Here is an 18,969-nt window from a genome sequence, read left to right on the forward strand (position 1 = left end):
AAGGAAGAGAGTAAATATTGTGGCAAAACTTCACCTTCCAGTGTTGCACGCTTCCTTTTGCCATTCCCAAAGGTGGATCTCAATGCATCATCATTTCTCAGTGGCAGATTTAAGTGAAATATAGCTTACAAGTGTTCTGAGTGCTCTACCTGTAACTATAGCGCTAATTATCAGTCCAACTACCCGGCGGTGGACCTGGATGGGATGATTTTACAGCTACTTTTATGGATTTTCCTGTAAAGGCATGACTGAACCCAGTGGAGCTCTTTCACTTGATTAAAAGACTGAGGGATCCTGGACCCTGGACAGGTCCCTTCTGTTGCTGAGAAGTGCTTGTAGGCGCCGATGTTCAGTATTTCCTGCCCTAACGCATCCAAGTTATTACGGACGTATTTTTTTACTGGTGCAGCTTATACGTTCCCAATGGTCCTCTGTGCTCGCCCGTTAAAGCGAGACTAAAGTAAAAAAAACCAACCCCAGGCAAAACTCTCAGCTTCAACCCAGTCCGCGTGAGAGGGCACTTAGGTATGAGCAAGCTGAAGCGCGCAGCTGGGTGGATGCGGCCAAGCTTTTAAAAATGGAATATTAATGTCAATAATACTCCTTTACGTGCCTGCAAGCAGTATTTTGGACCACCTTTAAGAACCGGCAGAAAGAAAAATGCCTTCCGAACCGTTCCCGTGGCTACCGGCGGGCCCGCGGTGGGGGATGACTCACGGGGAACCCGACGTCCGCCCCCGCGCTGCCGCTGTCGGTGAAGGGCGCAGGCGTTGGTGGCCGCGGGGACCGGACCCTCGCTCCCACGCCCGTAAGGCCATGCCCAGACAAGAAGCAGCAAGCAGGGTGCAGGCTCGGAGAGAGCATTTAGCCAATCCCGCTTACAGAATACGTCTGCTTATCAGGCCTTTTCAAAAGGGAAAGGCAGCCAAGCCTCGGAGTCACCTCGCCCCGCCGAGGCCTCGGGCAGCCCCGGCAGGGTGTCCTTCTGCCCGGGGCCAGCCCCGCTCCGCGCCCGCCGCCGTGCCCTGCCTTTCAGGGACCCTCGGAAACGGCGTCCCTCGGAGCCGCCGCCCGGCCGGGGCGGGCGAAGGACGGCAACGCCAGGCCTCGGCGTCCCACGCGGAACCCAAACCCACCCCGCGGCCCGCGGCCGGCCCGCGGCCCCGAGGACGCCGGGTCTCGCCGGGCCGGCGGTGCCGCCCGGGGCGCGGAGGCGGCCGCGGGCGCGGAGCGTGTCCGCGGTGCCGGGGGGAGGCTGGGAAGGGGGCTGGGCGCGGGCTGGGGGGCCCCGGCGCCGCTTCCCCCGCCAAGAGCCGGTGGTCGTGAGCACGTTCGGAGCGATCGCGCCCGGAGGAGACGCCCAGCCCGCCCCACACCGGGCTTCTGACGGCTGGGGCTGGCACGGGGTCGTGTCGCGCTGACGTTAACTCGCCCTTGCCGTGCTGTCCGGCACGCGGCTTAAAAGAGCAATCCCGTTTCAACCCGTTCTCAGCTTTCCCCAGCGGCAGGGTAGACCTGGCGTCTCCCCTGAGGCGCCAGTTCCCCCCTTTGGAGGGGAGGGAGGGAGGGAGGGAGGGAGGTGGCTCTGGGGCAGTCCGTGTAACTGTCTGCGCCCGATGCTCTACAGCTGGCACCTCACTCCGCTCTCCGGAATTAACTCGCCCCCACTACACACCGTGTGCTGTTGTCGTTCACTGTCCGCTCAGGTGTATGCTGCTTTTTCTCTTCGTGCACAATAGCAGACAGTCCCTTCCCCAAGACCAGAACCAGCCTTCTCCGCGGCCTGGCTTTACACATGGGCGCGTGTGACCAGAGAGGCTGTACTTGCAGCTTTTACTTGCAACCACTTTACAAAAGTAGTGAAGAATTCAAAAAGTTCTACTTGAAGAAAGAAAAGGATACAGGTAAGGAGGGGGCAGGTGCGTGAGCTGGAACCTGTCTAGGATAAAGACGTTTAATACGTCTCCTGCGCATCTATAAAATATTTTGTTCTGCGGGAAGTTAAACTAGAATATGATTTTGTCTTTTGCCTTTAGAAAGGCTTGACATTAGACATCATAAATTTTAAATAAAATATATCTGCATAGAAATAAAGAATCTATATTGAAGCTAATAAAGCGACAAGTATTTTTACTATAAATCCTATTGTATTACTAAACTTGTATGTGGAGGCAGACAATTGGTGGAAGTGATGCAGCACTTGAATCCCAAATCCAGGAACTTCATGAATAGATAAAGGAAACAGTTCACTTCCTAATCCTTACTTGATTTAGATTATCATACATTCCTAAGCCCCTCTTTTTTCATGCCTTTGCTTAAGCAATCATTTGTTTCACTAAATGTCAGCAAACTTATTCACAGAAAAAGCTGTGCATTAAAGCATTGTGTCATTTTCTTGTTTTAAGAACAACTTCCCAAGCTGAGAAAGTTCCAAACAATGAACTCACCTGAGATTTACTGCAATTAGTTCTACCTCAGTATACACAATTCACTGGATTTATCCACGGGTGCGTGGATGCAACCAAGAAATGATTTCACTGGTGCTTTGACGTGGAGCACTGAAGCTGTTCTCACTTCCATACTGTTTGCCAGTGTCACCAAAACAATGCAGTTCACCGTTGTAGAAAAGAAATTCACATTCATTTCACCAAGTGAAAATTTATGAACTGATGTCAATAATCTTTCCATAAGTTGACAGCTTGCAATAAAATCGAGGATATTTTAAACAGGAATCATGTACCTGAAGCATTTCTTTATGTTTGCACCAGTTATGAGGGCTTCAGTATCTCAAAAAGAAATTCTAGCTTGTTATTCTTGACATACAACTGATAATTTTAAAATCAATTACATTTGTACCATACAGACATTTCTTTTGTGAACTGGGTTAGCAGTGTTCCAAGTATATTTCCCTGGAAAGCTCGAACATACTATACTCAGTTTGGAACTTACCAGAGTTTTTCTCCCTGAACATCTGACCACATGATTTGAAGCAAATCAAGCAAATACATTCTATTATTGGAAGAGTAAACCCTTGCCCAGTTTTGGACAGACTATCTACTGTGTTTAAATCTTGTTTCAATAACCTCTGTTTTCTGACTGGTACTTATTTATTGCTGTTGTTTGTTAAGATAGGCTGTCTCTCTGTTATTGTAGATATACAAACCCAAGACCTCAAGACTGGGAATGTAGGGAAGCCCTTTCCCATCCTTGGCTCACACTTACCACAAGGTCTGAGAAAGAATATTCTGCATGGGTTTTTTTTCCTTTTTTTTTTTTTTTTTTTTTTTTTTTTTTAAAGTTTTCAGAGGACTGAGAAGGTGAGGTAGGAGGGCAGGGTGGACCATAGGCACCTGCATACACACACTAAAGAAATTAATCTGACAACAGTTATCGATAACTTTCTTCTTTTGGTGTGTGCTTACATATACAGTCATATGGTTCGGGACTCCAAGCAGTGCACCTCCTCAAACTCCATATACCCAGAGAAAGCTCATGCAGTCAATATTGAATAAGGACGCTGGGACTGTCCTCCCATATGCAGCATCATGTATCAATACTTCAGCAATAACACAGGTGGAAATGAGACATTCTGCAAAGAAGCCACTGACAGCCCTTGAATTCTATCTGTACATACTCTGACAGCTGAATGTTCAAAATCTTCACAGAAAGCCAGTGGCAATAATCCCATGAGAGAGGAAAGGTAAAGCATTTTGCAAGTGTATCTTGCAATTAAAGCTAGGTAGGTCAATACTCAAAATGGGGAAGAGGTGAGAGAGAGGTTTTTTTTTTCTTCTTTAAAAATTGTTCATTTTTTTAGTACCTTTTATGTCTTGTTCAATCCACCAGCAGCAGTATCCATGACAAGAGAGGGTGTAGGCGTACAAAACAGAAAATCCATATGGCCAAATATACTGGACACCTTCTAATAATTCACTCGGATATGGAAGCACAGATGAGGTTGGTTACTACAGAATATTCAATGCAGAGTTTATCAGTTGTCAAGAAGGGACTTTGCAGGGCAGAACAGTAATTGAAAATATCAAAAGATTCCTTCAGAATATCCCATATCCTCTTTGAGGGGAACCTGTCGGGCAGACATCACCCAGCGGTACAGGTCTATAACTGGAATGACATTATATAGCACTGGTAATTAGAACAATTATATCTGTAATAGCTTCAATTATGCATGCAGACATTACACTCTACAATTTAATCACATTAATTCATGAGAAAGATATGAAGCTCTATGCAGAAGACAAAACATCACTATATGTTGGAAGAGTCTTCTGTTGAGTCACAGTTTTCAATATACTCCTTCGCATAACTGAACTGATGAATTTAATCTATTTTTCAATCATTTTTTAAGTATCAGGGTTAGGATTGCTTTAAAGGAAATTAATGAAGAACTTTGTTTCTAATAATTTTCTCTAGTTCAGGGAATATTTTCCTTTCAGTAAAATCGATGCTGCAGTGAATATTCTTGTTTGGCTAACTAATGCCTTTTTTTTTTTCCTTTCAAAAGTGCTGAAAACAAAACACAGTACAACATCAAGGAAAACCAGTCCCTGGGGTGGCATGTAGAAACTCAATGTTTCTCAGATCTTAGAAGCATTTTCTACTGAAAGAATTCAGGTTACAGGAACATTTCCCACTACAACTTTGTGAAAAATAGTTTCCTTCTTTAAACTAAAAAATCAGAGCAAGACATACTAACATCTTATGTTCTAGACTGCTATGACATGAGAGGTGGGTCCTATGAACAGTGGGGTCAATTCATCCTCTACCCCAGTTGGTCACCTTGTGTACTCCAAGTTCCAAAAGTAATCCAAACTCTTAACTTTGAACCTTGGTACATATGAGCTCTAAAATAGCTTAGAGCAGGCATTTACAAAGTATCTATGAATGCTATAAATAGCTTTGTATAATATAAACATTGAGCATCATCAGAACAGGATGAGCAGACAAGCTGGTCTTGTTAAGGAAACAATTGCTGAAGTATTTCAGAAATAGGAATATTCTCAATCACATTATTTTCCTGTGTGCTCCATGTTGCCCCGCTGAAGCCAGCAACCACCAGCAAAACCCGATAGACTTGTTGCTGAAAGTGTGGCTGCTTTCTACTTCAACAGTCACAATTCAGCTGATCACCTTCCAGTATCTCAAAAAAATTCTAAACTTTTTTCTTCATTCAGCCAATAGTCAGTAAGAGTGATCGGTTTGAAGAATTAAAACAAGTCCATATTACTGTTCTGTAAGCTGAAACCTGCTTCTGCCTTGTTAAAAGAGAATGGAGAAGATTTTCCATGAGTTCTTGATGACACGGAAATGCAATTGCATTTATGTTTTGCTATGCTTTGTTTGAAGCCCCATAGCTTCCCTCTTCCCCTGACACTTTGGTAAGCAAAAGACTGTGAAGACTGCTATATAACTTTTGGCACCTAGATATGGGATGGAGTCATAGATGGCACTTGGAAAACCAAATAATCGCAGTCTCTGTTATGCCTGGTTTTCCTCTGTTCATCATCTGTGAAAAAGTCAGGTGGAAATTACTGTAGTAATGGTGGCAGAAAGAAGGTAACAGTCAGTCAAGAAACTCTCCAGATCAGTCTCAAAAGACTAGCAGTTTGCTGTACATATTAGAGGTTGAAGAAAGGAGGAAAGGAAGAAAGACAGTTCAGAAGTCTTTTCACATAGATGAACTGTCTTTTTTTTTTTTTTTAGAGAGAGAGAAAAAATGATACAACATTCTGGCTCAAATTCCCAGAAACGTTGGCAATTACCAAGAAATGTTAGTAACAGTGCCTAGCTGGACAAATTCCTGCTTCATAGGTATCTGCAAGGCTTATGCATTTGTTAGACCATGTTTGCAGAGTAAAGGAAACTAGCGTGAAACCTCCAGGCACTGAAGCAATCAGACTTTTATCTGCATATCAAGAACAGAAATCACCTCATTTGCAACAAGTCATAAACACTCAAACATCCCCAAAATCCCTACTTACCTAGTCAAAATAAAATATCTTCTTATAGGCTGCCTCCAAGCCTTCGGATCCCATGTCTTGAGTAACAGAATTGTGTCTCTGAGAGAACCACACTTTAACTTAAAATTTGGAAATCTCCTGGTTTTGGCTGGGATAGAGTTAATTTTCTTTGTAGTAGCTGGTATAGTGTTATGTTTTGGCTTCAGTATGGGAAGAATGTTGATAACACACTGATGTTTTCAGTTGTTGCTAAGTAGTGTTTAGACTAAAAGTCAAGGATTTTTCAGCTTCTCATGCCCAGCCAGCAAGAAGGCTGGAGGAGCACAAGAAGTTGGGAGGGGACACAGCCAGGGCAGCTGACCCAAACTGGCCAAAAGGGTATTCCACACCATGTGACATCATGTCCAGTATATAAACTGGGGGGAGTTGGCCTGGGAGGAATTGCCGCTTGGGAACTAACTGGGCATCAGTCAGCGAGTGGTGAGCAATTGCATTGTGCATTGCTTGTTTTGTATATTTCAATCCTTTTATTATTATTGTCTTCTTCTTCTTCTTCTTCTTCTTCTTCTTCTTCTTCTTCTTCTTCTTCTTCTTCTTCTTTTCCTTTCTGTCCTATTAAACTGTTCTTATCTCAAGCCATGAGCTTTACTTTTTTTTTCCCTGATTGTCTCCGCCATCCCACTGGGTGGAAGGGAAATGAGTGAGCGGCTGCGTGGTGCCTAGTTGCTGGCTGGGGTTAAACGATCACAGGAAACAAACGACTCTTCCCTGCTCCCCAAAGACTCCTTCGCTTGAAATCTGTGTCAGATAAAATAGTCACTGACAGCACAAATGCCACCAAATGTAATAGATTCAAGTAATTTTGAATGTAACCATCTCTGCTCTCTTTAATTTCATTTCTTTCTTGGCTTTCTGCATGGGGAAAAATCTTACAGAGAATGACACTGAAATCATGCTCCAAAACCATACAGAGCTAACTTAGCTCTGTTCATAGCCTCAGCAAATGGCTGACTAGAAGGAAGAAGAAGATGGTTAATCAGAAAGGTAAAGTACTGTGACATACAACTTATCTCTTTCTTCGTGGTTGCCCTTATCACTATTATTTATCAATCAGAGCACAGCTAATGCTAGCTGAAAAACAGCAGACACAGCTAAATGTTTCCAGGATCAAGACTGTCCCAGGGACCAAGACCGTCAGAAGAAACACCATACCTATGCTATCTCTAACTCATTCCAAAATAAAAGTAGCTTTTACATACAGAATCAGAAAAAGGGCTGGAGAAGACCTATAGAAACAGAACACAAGGAGTACAGCAAGGCCCAAGGTAAAGGCTTACACTGGTTAAAGTATATAACAAAACCAAAGAGAAATATTTAAATTATATTTGTGCATTTAGAGATACAAATGTAGAAAATGTAGCAATTCTCTACATTTATGAAGTCAGTGAGAAATACACATGTGAAGAATTATTTACGACAAAACATTTAAGAGTGCATAATTGCTTTTAGCCATAAGAATAGACACTGGACTAAACCACACATTTGATATTAAGCAGATGTTTTCAAACATCTTGCTGGAGAAGGAATCATAAGGCTTGAGTAAAGAAACTGTGACATCATATGTCAAAACAAAAAACCTGCTTACTAGCATTCTAAGACAGATAGTGAACAGCCTTGTGCTTAATGGTTATTACGCTTTTTATTTTTTAATAGCAGAGATATTGAAAAGAAGACAGATTAGTATTACAGTTTTGATGCACTCTTGTTGAAGTATGGTTTTAATACCTACCCCATAGCAAACAAAAGTAGAGGTTAAAAAAGTTCTCATAACATTCTTCAAATACACAGTTTCATGGTGATATTATTAGAATTCAGTATTGAAATGGAATTAAGATCATCTGTGATTTCTCATGGAAAGAGATGACAATACATCAAACCCTTCCAAAATCTTACAAGAAAGAGAGATCTGGAGAAATACGATCATGTTCAACCACATGAAGTTAGAAAGAAGTTCTAAGCAGTTAGAAAGAAATACTTAAATTGCGGAGTAGGTTACTATGCATCGCAAATTTCAGACTCACCATCTTCAAACACTTGTTGTATTTGGAAGTCTAAGAAATTAATCTTTGCCTTCTTTCTGCTCTTCTGTGGACTGGGAATATACTGGGGGTTAGTGGTGAAATATTTTCTTATCAAGGTTGATTAGAAGCTGTTGGTTGACTAAATAACTAGAAAGCCAAACTACAATTAAGTTCATCTGAAATCAAGGAAAAAGAAGGAAAATGAAAACTGTTCTTGAAACAAAGAAACACTGAACCACTATAAAATACAGAAATGAGACTTATATAAACAATTCCCATGCTTAGCTTAGTAATGAGTGCTTGAAGAAACCCCCCTGAGAGATATTTCAGCTACTAGCATTTAAGCCAAACCTAATATGGCCTTAATTCTTGAGAGCCTATTTTAGGGCCTGATTAAATTTTAATTAAAATAAGCATAACTATTTCCACTGAGTCTTGAGAACTAGAATTGTTTCGTACATGGCCTTTGTGCAGGATAGAACATGAAGTATTTAGTATTTGCATGCTTATTTACAGAAATGTATATTTATATATTTCAAATATATACAGGCAAGTCTGTACTTCTGTACACCTCTATCTCTATCTCTATATGTATTTCTGTAAACAAACCTGACTGGCAATTTGTTTTGACATGAATAAGGCACATTTCTATCATCTTGCTTAAGAAACTAGTTTTATTCAGTTAAAAAATTTAATGAAGGTCATGTAATCATGGATACAGTGAATTTGATTGCTGTCAGAAACAGACATGCTAGTGTACTATGTAGACTATCAATACCCATAATTTTAAGCACTTAAGCATCTAATATTCCTTTTAAATAATTTCATTTTTTTTAAAGAATTGCTAAGATATTTTCATGTTCTTTTCTGAGAGAAGCATCTGAAAGTCAATTCACCCTTTGCTATTTGCAGAGACTTGTTTAGAGAATTGAAAAGAGATACTTCAGGATGCTTGTCACTGAAAATTGTTCTTTATTAACTTTATGTGAATTGATGGTTAAAATGGAAAGCTCAATTTTTGTATCCTTGGTATCTTTTCTGTAATTACCTATAGCAACCTGAACAATATCTTATTCTTCACTAGCCTTTACTTAAAGGTAATTTTTTTCCACCTGAATATCTTCTGGTGCTATGTTGGCCCCTGGATCCCTGTCATTTTCTGTCATAAATAATTGCATCATATGGGCATTTATATTCACATTACATTATATGTCAGAATTTCAAACAATAATCCCAGTTGAGCGACATATATTTCTCATAAAGATTCTAACTGTGCTAACAAATTGGGCATAGAATTCTCCATCCCCTGAAGTAATCTGATAATCTAACCGCTGAGATTGAGTTATTAGGCTTAAAAGGTAGCAAGACAAATTAAACTCTGACGGATCAGGCAACTGGTGGTGTTCATAACTTTAGAATCCCACTCATTTCTCATTTAAGTCATTTTGGTCTTCCCATTTATTTTAGTACTGGATGAATCAGGCTTACACTGGCCTTGCTAACCACTGAGACATTACTTCAGTTCATATGCAGGTGGTTACAATTGCAGCCACATAATTTTTTTAAATTTTTATTTTATATTGCAGCTGGCTTTAAAACAGAAGCTGGCATGCTTTTCACAAATACTTGTTATTGCAGGCATATGAAAACAAAAAACCTCAGAAAATATGAATATGTTAAATATTTCAAAAACAAATAATAATATGAATGCATGTAAATAATCATAGTTCATACTGTAGAGAAATGGAAAATTCCACATGTCTGCAGCAAGTCATTGTCTGACATTAAGCAACTCTCCCATTAAAACAATCTTCCATTATGCAAATGATAAATGTTGACTCTTGGATATATAAAAGTCTTACCCTATGCTTCACAAAAGTATCAAAAATGTTATCATTATTAAGTACAGAACATATTTAAACATTTATGTTTAGAAAAAAAAAAGAAGTTACATACCAAATTTGAAGGCAAATATAGCCCAGCTCTGAATCCCTTCATAATTCTTGTATCATTTTCAACACAAACAGGACAAGCCACCAGTGAGTAACATGCTAGTCACATACTAAACATATTCCAAGAAAGTGTAGCTTAAGATATATAAGCTGATAAGTGAGAAAACAACATTAATAAAAGATTTTTAAAAGAATGTAACTTTTTGTTGACTCTAATCAAATATGGAATTGCCATGACATTGCAATCATTCTTAAATCAGGGCAATGTTTTAACTTGACCCTACCTGAATTGTACATCTTTTACATGGAAAGTTGAATATATTTGCAGCTACATTTGATATATGAGTTTAATCAGGAAAAGAAAAAATCAGTGCAAAGTACTATTTTAATGCAACTCTGTGTTTGAACATTCATTACGCTAGTGATGGTAAACTCAAAATGGTTTCAGTTTGACAAGCTCCATCCTTGTTCATTCTCCCTGAAACTCTTACTATGCTGTCAGAACTGCACAAAAATGGGCAAAACACATACAACTCTATATGAAGGAAAGAAAAGAAATTAATTTTAGACATTTACTCCTCCCAGTTCTGTTTTGCCAAAATCATTTTCTTAGATTTCTCCAAGCACGGCGCAGTGTATGTCTAACTGAACAGAGATAGAGACAATACTAAGTTGTGCTAACACATGCCCATCCAAAGGATTGATGTGAAGACCTTTCTGAAATCTAGAGCATTTAAATTAAATCCCAAAGGACTCTGAGTTAATATGGAGCCCTCTCCAGTGATCCAGGCAGTAAGCAGACTGTGCTAGTCCTGCACCTAGACTAGGGTATATCTTCCCCTATTTAACTTCCCTTGAAAAAAGGAGGACCCTAATTTCCCTGTTGCCTGCTGTACCCACTTGCATAAGAGAAGGCTAGATGGCTTTTTAGGGGGGCTCTCCCTGCTGTGTTAGGACTTAAAATGTGAGTAGCCCACAGGGCAAGCAATATGCCAAACCTCACAGTTCCTGATCAATCTACCTTCTGTCAGGTGGCTCCCAGGGGCAACCTACAGCCTGAGTCAGAATTCACAGACTAACTGAAGACGTTATCATTATGGTTCATCCATATACTGCAGACGGATGTTGTGTTTACCTAGTGATGTATGCCAGCCAAGGCAAAATTTATGTGCTATTTGTATGCACAAATTATGCACGCAAGATTGCATTGCATGCGGCTGAGCATATCTGACTTTGACAATCTGCCTCTGTTGGACTTAGCATTTCATAATTTTCACTATCATATGGCCTGAGCTGGCTTCTATGCCTTCTTGTATTAGAAACGTTTCTTCATTAAATAAAATGAACCAGTTGCCTTGTCTTTACTTACTGTCTCACTGAGAGATGTGTATTTAAGTGCTAGTAACTGGCATTGCAGGTTTTTTTCTAAGAAACACCTCATCCTTAATCGCATGCAGACTGAAAGGTTTTTCACATTAAATTAACCTACATTAGCTTGTTGTCATTCTTAAGAATTGCAATACATAATTAAAAACATACTGATATTGAATTTCCAAAATATCAAAATAACTATAATGAAGCAGACATTTGATTGATATTCACTCAAGAGTTTTAAATCTGAGAGACTTAAATATAGATGGAGTACATTAGTTCTGGGTAGCCTCAACCTATCTCATATGATTGTTAATCTGCTGAATTCAAGTTCAGAGCACTTTCACCATCAGTGGCTAATCTTAGGACATTCTTCCATTTCCAATAACATTGAAGGCTGGGCAAAACCCCACTGCAGCTGAATTCCTCTAATTTAAAGAAATCAGTCAATATATGAATTATTACCCATTGCTCTGCCCAATTAGTATTTGCATTTATTCAAATTTTGAAAATGAGAAACTTAATTTGATTTCACCAGTAATGAATATGAGGTTTGGCTTTTTTCTCTCCTCACTAATTCACTAATCTTTGCCTGTTCTCTGACATATTTTCTACAAACTCCTGTGTATTTCTTGTGCATGTAATTTCTATGGGGTATCAGGTACTAGAATTCTTAAATTCTATTCATTCTACAGTGAGTCTTCGCAGAGTTCCTTGAGAGTTTGTATTAAGGATGCAATGATAAAATGCATTTTAACGATGAATGTCAAGCACCTTTGTGAATATGGTTTCTCTTTTGATGTGTGAATGTATGTTACATTTTTTAGGAAAAAAAATAGATACAGAGTAACAGAACAAGAATTAACAAACACATTCCAGTTTTAATCTGATTCCATACTACTGAAAAGATTGTGATAAACATGAATAAAAATAGCAGAAAAACAAAAATAAAAGATCAGATTAAACCAGAAAAATATAAATAGATGTGTTGATAGTTTACATTTCTTTAACATATATATATAGGTGTGTCATAAATAAATAATTTTACACAAGTATCACAAACACTGTGATATGGAAGAAGGTTAAGATATTGCAACCAATACTCTCCAGCACAACTTTAAAATAGCCAAAGAAAAAAAAGTACAAAGAAATGTACTTTTATGGATCTTTTTAAGGCCTCAGGGGAAATAATTAAGCAAACGCTATCGATCAGCAAAATTAGAACAAATAACCAGTAAGCGTTCAGCAATCCATGGGACATACATACATTAAAATGCCATTAATATATTACATTAAATGTATAAGTAAAGTAACAGACCTTATGCAGTGGAAAAATCTGTGAGGAGTAGAATAAACACTTTGAATTTAAAATACCATCCTTTTCCTGTCTGTAAATTTACTATAACTTTAACCACAGAGTGCTGATATTTTATCTAATCAATGAAAATTGCTACCTCATTTCTCAAGGTCCAGTTCATGAGGTAATTTGAACAGCTGTAAAATTTTTCCTCTTTCTTTACAAAGAAAGGTATTACACTGCAGAAACAGACCTTTTTATTGAAGGGAAGCAAAAAACCTCAAAAAAGATGAAAATTATTGTATCAGGTGATAAGAATTTTTCTTAAATAAGAGTATGTAGTTCAGATGATTTGGATTATTTTCCTTTGAATTTGTGAGGAAAGAGTGATAAGTGGCAATGAAATATCATCTCTTCTGCCTCAAAATCAGCACGGAGTTCAGCTCCAGTTCAGTAATAACTAAAAGACAACTCTGACTGAAAGTCATGTTTGGTCCTATGACTTAAATCATTGATATGTAGAAGATTTTAAAGTAAAAAACTCCTGTATCGTAAAAAAGATCTTCACAAAAAAACATTTCACATTAACTAGCACCTTTCATGGCAATTATACCACAATGGACAAAGTTATTAGAAATCTTGGAGTTCTGTGCCCTGGTTGTGTCTGGTAACTTCATGGGCATTTTAGCTACAAACAGTAAATTAAGAAAGATGTAAAGGAAAACTTAAATGAATTGAGTTGTTATGACAAATGAAGAACTGACATTAGAAGTACTAACTAAACAAATTTACATTCAATGTTCTCTAGATATTTTTCAGGGACTTAATTCACCAGACCACACAGTCTTTGATGATTTCATAGGACACATAGAAGGTATTTTGGCCACAAGAGGGCTCACATATTTTATAGTTGTTTTTTGAAAAATATGAGTATAACAAAATAATAACAATACACAGGCTAAATTAAAGACAAATATCTGCTGCCCAGAGAGTCACAGTGTCATGAAAAGATAATTTGCATGGTTCTTTAATAAACTTTCAGAAAAAAATGAAGCAAAAATAAGTTTGTTCCTGTAGTCTATTTAGATCTCATCATTAATTGGCTTTTCATCAAAACGAACCTGTTTCTATGATGTTACAATGATTAGCTATGTATAAAATGACAAATTAATCTCTTATTTAAGCAAGTAATTTTAATGGGCTCTGTTAAAAAAATCCTCCAGTACCTACCTATTCAGGTAACACAGTGTATACTCATTAAAGTAGACCTGGTAAGAATAATATAACTTTATTTTTCTACGGAGACTTGCATTATTACTAAAAACACTGATAACAATGTCATTGTATGATCAATGTAGTCTATTCTCACCATTTTCAGATGAGAAGATAACTCGGGGCCTATTTCAATGAATGCTGAACTTAATGAGAAACTATCCCCTGACCTTAGAGATATTGTATCAAACTAAACAAGCACGAAGTACAATACAGAGGGTTTGCTGTGCAGTAGATGTACCTACCATTTGTAGGACAGGAATTACTGCATTTACACACCTTTGGTGTTGTGTAGATTAAAAAAATACAGGAAAAGGACCATCTGAAATACAGTAGAATGTGCAGTTGGTGGGAAATTTTGTTCTTTAAAATTTGGTATCAGTCCAGATAAATTTGAAGTAAACTTGAAATTCTGAAAAAAAAAAAGAAAAAAAAAAATCTTGGAAAGAGCAAAATATGATGCTTACATTATTAAATAGATTCCTTCAGGACTCCATGAATTTAAAGTTAAAGTGTGTCTGATTCATCCCTACAACAGTAGCAAAGATACCACCAAGAACATATTACAGTCCTTTGGTATCTGCTAGGGCTTTCCCACTCTTCCATTCCAGGCAACACTCACATGCAAACTACCTCTGGCTGTAAACCCTACAGCTTCCACATCTTGTTCCAGAGCTTTCAGACTCTAGTTCCTAGGTTCATAGCTCTGGAAGCTCTGGCAGCCCTCATTAGAATGGAGGCTACCAAGGTTTTCCACACTATTTGCATGTTGTGGAGTTCAGCCTTAGCAAATCCTGCGTGTTTCTTCAGACAATAAAGATGCTGAGCACACTATATAAGCTATGCACTACTAAAATATTTTGCTGCAGGGGGAAAATCATAGACCTAAGACATGCCGCACAACTTGTTGTCCACACTGATCAGTACTAGTGACCTCCAGAGTGGACTAGTTGTGCTCATACTGGGCCTGGCTGGGTCCCATGGGGCACATGTGTGGATTTTAGATATTCTTAGTCGGGAGTTTTCGAACTAAAATAGCACTGGGCTATGTCATGGCCTATGAGAGAGGTGTTTTTATAGCATGTTTCCAAAGACAGATATTGTGTGTTCTGAGATGTGGTCTGATGCGACGTGGATGTACCATCTCATCTGTACTGCCTATAGGGAACAAACCAGTACCAGAACTGCTCTAGGGTTTTGTCTTGAGGAACTGGTTGCTCTATTCCAAAAAAGAATATGAGTGAAGCAATAGAGACACACCGAGGCTGACAGAGAGCCAAGACCCAAGGACAAATGTGAGTATCTACACCATTAAAAATTTGTTAGTATAGGCGTAGTCCTAGCATATCTGGCTGTCCCAGTGCTACTTGCCCCAGAAAACAGCATAAGGCTTTTTCAATGGGCAAGATTTATACTAGGACCAGCTTTAGACCAAGGGAATTCATAGCTTTACAAGGTTTTCAATCTCAGTCACAGCTTCACGGCAAATCAGAAAGCGACGCCCCGAGCAGTTGTGCTGGGGCTGTGTGACCTAGAAGCACTACAACTCTCAGCCGGTCTCCATGACCCTGAGCAGAGCTCCATGGGAGCCTTCGTGTTCTTTTGCTAGAAGTTCATTACATTTGATGATTAGAGGGAATTTGTGGGTTTCGACGATTGGCATTTTTCAGCCAAAATGTTTCTGAATATAGAGAAGGAAGATGAAGATTCTAAAGAGGATGGATAGAGCAGAGGAGAAAACTGGCTGAGTAAAAAAGCATGCATAAAGGAGAACTGCCATCACATGAAAACCAGAAGCAAGCACTGTGATTCTGGGATAGAGCAAGTGTAGTGACAGAAAATGGTGAAGTACGAAACGAGATGAAAAAGAATTCTGGGAAAGAGGGGCATTAGGAAAGAAGACAAAGAGAAACAAATAGCCTAAAAAAAGAGTATTAACAGCTTAAAATCTCATTCAAGATTGCCATAAGAAAGACATTAAACAAAATGTAGTCTAACAGCACACAAAACAAGTTTTGTTTTTAAGAACTCTGAGTACTATTAACACAAGCCTACAAAATTACCTGTCTGAAGTGTTTATCATTGTTACAAGCATGTTAACAGTATATTATTCAGACCATTAATATTTAATTCCAATCTTTTAAACCTAGCTATTACATCCTGAAATGCTAATGACTAGGTAACTTAATAATGTATATAACTACCTTAATTTTCCCAAATATAATTTGGAAAATCTATAGGCCTGAAGTATTTTATCAATGCAATCAATGCAATAATATTAAACCTGTTGTGTAGAATTTGTAATTTCTTTTTCCATCTTGTATCACTTTGCTCAGCTTCCTTCCTAAGATAGGAAAAAAAGAAGTGTAAAGAGAAGAAGTTAAATCAACACAGAGGCTTCTTAAATGTCTTCAAAGCACATCTTAAAAATTTTGGCCACTACCTTTCTGTGGTTTGCCTTTCTTGATCTTTATGTTTCTTCAGTTTCTCTGTTTCAGCAGTCAGGGTTCTTTCAGCAGCTTGCTGCTCAGGTACCACATATGTAATCTGAAACTAAGTAAAATAGCACTTATTTTCCTCACCAACTACGGAAAAACAAGTACAAAGTTCTGCTCATACACAGTGCTATTCTTGGAGCAAGTTCTCCTGTTTGGGGTTGTTAGATATTCCCAGTAACCTGTTAAAAAAATGAAAGGTTTTGTAACCCTAGCCAGTAGTTCAAAGTCAGCTCATTTTTTTTCTTTGTTTCTAAGGATTGCGACAATTAGGCAACATTTTGGCAAGTATAATAAAAACAGCACTGTGGATAATTAAATGCAATCTTGTCCTATGTATATGTGTCTGAACCTCATCTTACTGCTATCAATGGCACAATTGCCATTGCCTTAAATGGACGAGGACTCAAGCCCTATCATCATAAATTCCCCACGGCAAAAGCAGTAGTTTGTGGAAAGCATATGGCCAATTGATTAGAACAAAGAATTGAACTCCTGACTCAGACCTAACTTTGATTTTCATGGTTATGTCCATACTTGGGGTCCAGGAATGCTTCCTAATCTTTGCTTTTGTGTGGATGCCCTGACTCAAATCAGTCCCATGTCAAGGGTAAGAGGTAGGAAAATGCAGGTACGCAGACTAGAAGGGAGCTGTGGCACATTTGCAGACTGGGTGATTGGATGGAAGTACCTATGCAGGTGCCCAGGGAGCACCCATGCCATACAACTTAGACGCAGCATGTGTGACTTTGGCTCTTCACTCTCCTTTCTGGGAAACTGATTCCTATGTCTCTCAGAGAAATGTCATGAGAAATTCTGTAAGGTCCTGGGATAAAGCTGCTACATAAATGTCTACTACTACCATTACTTTAGCAACTAAAATGTTAAAGATGCAGTAGTTCCGTGAGATCCATAGACTTTAAAAAAGTCTGTATATAAATATATATAAAATATATACCTAAACATATTAGCTTGTAATAATTAAAAGATCACCTTGTCAGTAAGTACTTTCTTCTGTTTAATGTTTCTGTTTCATAAGATGTTCCTTTTCCAAGGGACATTATCATTTCAGTTTCATTTTGCATTGGCAGACTGCTCATTATAATCTCTTTTTCTTCTACTTGCAGTGCTGAAAACTGACAAATAGAGTCTAATGAGCCCACAAACCTGTGTTAGTTTCCTGTAATACTTTTGTGATTCAGGGAAAGAGAGCACCATTGACCAGGCATGCCATATCAGAAATCTGAAAGAAACTAAGCAACCTCAAATCTTCCATTCTCTTTCAGCAGGCTGTCATATGTATTACTTTTCCAACTGTAAATTATATGCTACACAGGGCAGAGCAAATCTGAAAAAACCAAAGATGAGATTCTTGTTCAGTCCTCTCCCCAGACATCTCCTCCTGCTTCCTCACACAAATACATATTCCCTCCCCCGAGAGACATTTCAACCCTGTTACATTTCCACAGGTCTTCACACAGACACACTGGGCTTGAATCTGGTAAATCAAATACATTACCCACCCGTCTGTTTGAACAGAACTTCCAAGCTTTTGGTAGTGTTTTGTATTAAACACTAGCCCTATCCAGATCAAGTCATCATTTTGTTTTTTCAGCTGCAGATACATTCCACTTTCTCTCACATACACGTGCTGGTAGCTATGTGGTTAGTTCAGAGGTGTAAACACCAGAGTTAAAGAACAGATAGTATTGCAGATACATTGCAGTATCAGGCCTTTTTAAATAAAGAAAAGTCATTTTAGCTACATACTATGAAAGCTGCAAATGAAATTCACTGTAAATATGAATTACTACTAAATGACTGCAAAACCAATCGCATGGTCAAATTCTCCTTTCACACATGGATTTTATACTGGTGTAACACCCTAGATTTCAGTGGCAATATAGCTGGGTAAATGCAGAGTTTGTAAAAGCAGATTCAGGCCCATTGCAGCTATACACAAAATGGACTAGATCTCAAGCCATGGGATAATGGTGCAAAGCAGCTCTAAAGGCACAAGATTTTATTCCCAGCTGATTCTTCTTATAGATTACAGCTGCTTGAAATATAAGCATAATAGGGCTTCCCTCACTGACTGCTGGGACACAGCAGCATAGAAAAGACCATGTCTAAAGACTTTCCACAGTCTGAAGATCCCTAGCTCTTGGGATGGTTCCCTGATGAACCAGTGGCACTTCCAAACTCCAGTTCAGTATGGCAGTCAAAAAGAAATGAATGACAGTTGCACCTGTCCTTCCTTAACGTTTTCTGTGAAAAGATGACAAAAAACCCCACTTTAATGCTAGTGGCAGCTACTTTCTAGGCTTCAACCAGTTCAAATTTAAACATAAATTCCCTCCATTATATTTTTCCAGCTCACTCCTTTTCCTCATTGCAAACCATTACCATGTTTCTCATTAGATCACTTCAATCCCTTCTGTGCTTTGATATTCTTTCTACTTTGTTTTTATTTACTCCTCTGAAAGCTCTGTCATCACATGTATCTCTCAAAACTATGCTCTT

At 38.7% G+C, this 18,969-nt stretch overlaps 1 protein-coding gene and 1 long non-coding RNA gene across 6 annotated transcripts in view; both read right to left on the reverse strand.

The window, feature by feature from the left end:
- Positions 1-3,250: 3,250 nt before the first annotated feature.
- Positions 3,251-12,272, reverse strand: LOC115338837. The gene is made up of 2 exons (XR_003922547.1): positions 8,060-12,272; positions 3,251-4,122 (listed from the first exon to the last, which is right to left on the reverse strand). It is a non-coding gene; the product is annotated as an uncharacterized LOC115338837 (long non-coding RNA).
- A 4-nt stretch (positions 12,273-12,276) lies between these two features.
- The window catches only part of LOC115338835 (spidroin-2-like), a 40,399-nt gene continuing 33,706 nt past the window's right edge, over positions 12,277-18,969 (reverse strand). For 2 of the 5 annotated variants that reach the window (XR_003922546.1, XR_003922545.1), the window contains 2 exons: positions 16,395-16,504; positions 12,278-16,295 (listed from right to left, as the gene is read on the reverse strand). The gene's annotated coding sequence lies outside the window, so the exon portion shown is untranslated. Of the gene's footprint in view, positions 16,296-16,394; positions 16,505-17,439; positions 17,583-18,969 lie in introns of all 5 variants that reach the window. The other 3 variants (XR_003922543.1, XR_005932027.1, XR_003922544.2) reach the window with 3 other exon arrangements.

This window comes from Aquila chrysaetos, chromosome 3 (assembly GCF_900496995.4).
Source record: "Aquila chrysaetos chrysaetos chromosome 3, bAquChr1.4, whole genome shotgun sequence".
NCBI lineage: Eukaryota > Metazoa > Chordata > Aves > Accipitriformes > Accipitridae > Aquila > Aquila chrysaetos.